This window comes from Glossina fuscipes, unplaced genomic scaffold, assembly GCF_014805625.2.
Source record: "Glossina fuscipes isolate IAEA_lab_2018 unplaced genomic scaffold, Yale_Gfus_2 1, whole genome shotgun sequence".
Taxonomy (NCBI): Eukaryota; Metazoa; Arthropoda; class Insecta; order Diptera; family Glossinidae; genus Glossina; species Glossina fuscipes.
This window is the reverse complement of record NW_023998415.1, coordinates 11,723,550-11,727,002: the sequence shown is the minus strand read 5'-3', so window position 1 is coordinate 11,727,002 and position 3,453 is coordinate 11,723,550.

The window sequence follows — 3,453 nt, the reverse complement described above, 5'->3', positions numbered from 1 at the left end:
TGGGAAGTGATCGAAAAAGTGGTCCGATTCGAAACATTTTCACACATAGTCCAGTAATCCTAAAACCCTGGCGCATCAAATTTCATCTAAATGTCTCAAAAATGGGAACATTTATGTTGAGCATCGATATATATATATGGGCAGATGTGAGACGAACAGACAGTTATAAATTTATAAGAATATCTTTGTGGTAGGTGGATCTCACCCAAGTTCTTTTGGACCTTCCATACTTCTCAAAAATCTCTGTATACCCTGTTTACCACAAAAGGTGTAGGCTACAAAAAAAAAGAAAAAAAAATTTAAATTAATTTTTCGGAATATGATTGTAACGATATTGCAAGAAATTCGAATAAAAAGGAATGAAAATTGTTGGGAGTTACGTCGCTTGACATTTTGAATTGAATTGAAATTCGAAAAAAACGGGCAAACAGGCTTGGAGATATGTCTTTTTGTTATTACAATAAATTTTTTTTTGTTATTTTTCTCCATTAAGCTTGCATACTTTTCCCGATTCTCTTTATTCGAAAATTCTTTGTTTATAAAAATCTCTTTTGCTGCATATATGGAAGACCGAATCGACTTTTTACACTTTATATTTTGCGAAATGATGGAGAGAACGTTAAGTAAATTAACAATTCTATAGATGAATTCGTAATTATCTACAAAATCATTTCAGTCTTATATCTACCTATTATTAAATGGTCGCCTCAGTGAAACTACACTAATGTATTCTTGATTGAAAATGCTTTCATTTGAATATAAATACTTTTTAAACACATCTGTGCGTGTATTAACGGATTTAGAAATTAACAGGTAGGACATTAGGCTGTTACTTACCACCGGGAATTCATTTAATAGCGAAAGTCTTTTTAGAGAGCTTACGCGAGAATTAGAAATTTCAAAGAAAAATGTTCTTACAAGTAATGTAAGAACATGTTATGGTACATAACATCTGTTAGACTAATAAAAAAGTCTATCTTCTATCATAGATACATGAAATCTTTTCGATGGCGACATTACTGGAATAGCTTGAAAAAAGCTTATTTTAACAATCTTTTTTTCGGATGTAAAAGAGGATAATAGAAGAATAATATTAGAAGATGTCGTCATTAAATTATTAAAATATATGTATTTAAGTTTTTATTTTTGAAAAATATTAAAAGACTCTGATAAGATCGGAGATATTCGCGCGGCCTGTAACCTATCTGATGAAAATTTGAAAGAAAATATCACTTGATGATAGGTGCCCGGTTAGCTTGCGAAATGTAGAAATTTTCAAGAACCTCGAGTTCTCTGTACTTGGCAAATGTTTGATTGAAAGAATTCAATTTTTGACTGAAAAGAGTCAATCAATCTTCATTTAATACCGTTCAAAATAATTTATGAAAAGTGCCTACATGATTCACTAGCGAATCTTATTTTAAATACATTATACAAGAGTTGAAGTAGCAGATAAAGATATTTTTACGCTTTGAAACTCGTTAAAGTTATGATTTTTATTGCGAAAAATTGTTTATTACTTTTCTCCATTAGTCAGTCTGCTATCCCGGAACTACAAAACTGCTCTCCCCTGTTCAAATATTCCTTTTCATCTTTTTTTCTCGAAGTTTTTTTTTATTCCAGAACGTGCCGTTTTCGGTATATCTGTTAAAAACAGAATCGAAGGTTTTACACTTTCCGTATTGCGAAATGGCAGAGAAAACTGACCATTCTATAATCGAATTTGTACTAAACATAGGAATCTTCATTACAAACTTTTTGTAATGATTTTTTTTTTTTTGCACATATTCTAAATGGTTCAAAGTATGTAGGAAGTCCACAGAAAAAAAAAACAAAAATAGATTTTCGATTTTGAGTTTACAGCGTCGTCACTTCTTAAATGTTTTCTTGACAAAATGTTTGTTGCAAGGACTAGACGGACGACGGGAGGTCGGCCGGGATATGGTAAGGTTGATAAAAGGCAACCTTGACGGGAGTCGTAAAACAGGTGTCTTCAAATCGTCCATGTCGAGTCATAAACGGGTTTGGTCGAGTAGGGAAGTCAGAATCAGGGTTGAGGCGAAAACGACAACCCAAATAAGGCAGAAAAGGAAAACTGATTATTAGACAAGAATAACGAGAGAACGCTCTGAACTGGCAAAGTGTTTGTACAATTTGTAGAAGCTCGATGTAAATTTCTAATTACATGGTCAACGCTGTAAAATGACTAGAACGATTGCGCATTGATTTGGAATGTAATAAGCGTGTCACTTTAATCAATCTACGGTTCTTGAAATGCTTTCGTATTATAATGGAATTTAATATTTATTGATGAATTGTGAGCGAAGTAGTTTCAGGGGGTTTAACGCAGGTGCCTGCCGGAAAGGCTCAACCCTGCGGTGCCCGCTGGCACACGGAGTGAAACGTCACTCACGTCCCACAGGGAGCAGGGAGGCTCCCTGTAGTTCCAGATCAAGGGCATGTGTATGGCATGCCCTTCCTACTGACGGAGGCGAGGCCTATCTAACACCTCAAATATTTAATGTTCCCGCGATATTGGGGGCAACCACAGCCACCACGAGACTCCCCTAGGGGCCGTCCCAGCGGTCAGGCAGAGGACCCACACTACGAGGATTCTGCTGCAGCAAAAACTGCAGCCAGCAATTCCCCGCAGAGAGGATCCCCTGGGCAACCTGACCCCCGTGGTACCTTACTTATTTTAAAAGTCTAAGGTCAGACTTTTGGCAGCATATGGCTACATATCGGTTAGACCCATACGTCTCGGACCGGTGGCCTTGAATTGTGAGCGAAGTAAGAGAATGAATAAACAATGTGAAAACTTCTGAAAGGTCAAACTATTCTTTAAACATTCAAAGAAAACATAAAATTCTTGTGCGCCAGAGCCTTGTGCCGCTGAGCGTACGCCAGCACCAGGAAATGGGTAAAAGCCTTCACAATATACATATATAGGCTTCATAAGCAAGAACAGTTTCGGTTTACTGATCGGCAATTGCTAATACTTTTATAAGTGGAACAATTGTATAAATAGTACTTTGCCTTTCTTTGCAACAGGCCGTGGCTTTATTGTGTTGGTTCATTTGCCTTATTACACATACAACTTTTATTTCCAGTCCTCCCTTTGGTTCAGTGACGCAATCAATATATAGATGATCAACGTTTATTTTCACTGCGTGTGTGTGCATTTGCGTTGGCAAAACAGATCCAATGGCTAACACTTACGTGATGAACTTACATTCGGATGCGCCCGCATTTACAGGGCAGGAGTGCCTGATTTTTTCAATTTTTCTACAGATATTGTAAGATCGTATGCTTCGATGGTGGATATGAACGAAAAAACCCTCTTATTCATTGGAAAATAATTAATAAGTTTTGACAATGAGCTGAAATATTGAGAAATTGTGCAATATTTTACAATATCATTTCAACAAACCGCTATTTGCAAAAAAAAAAGAA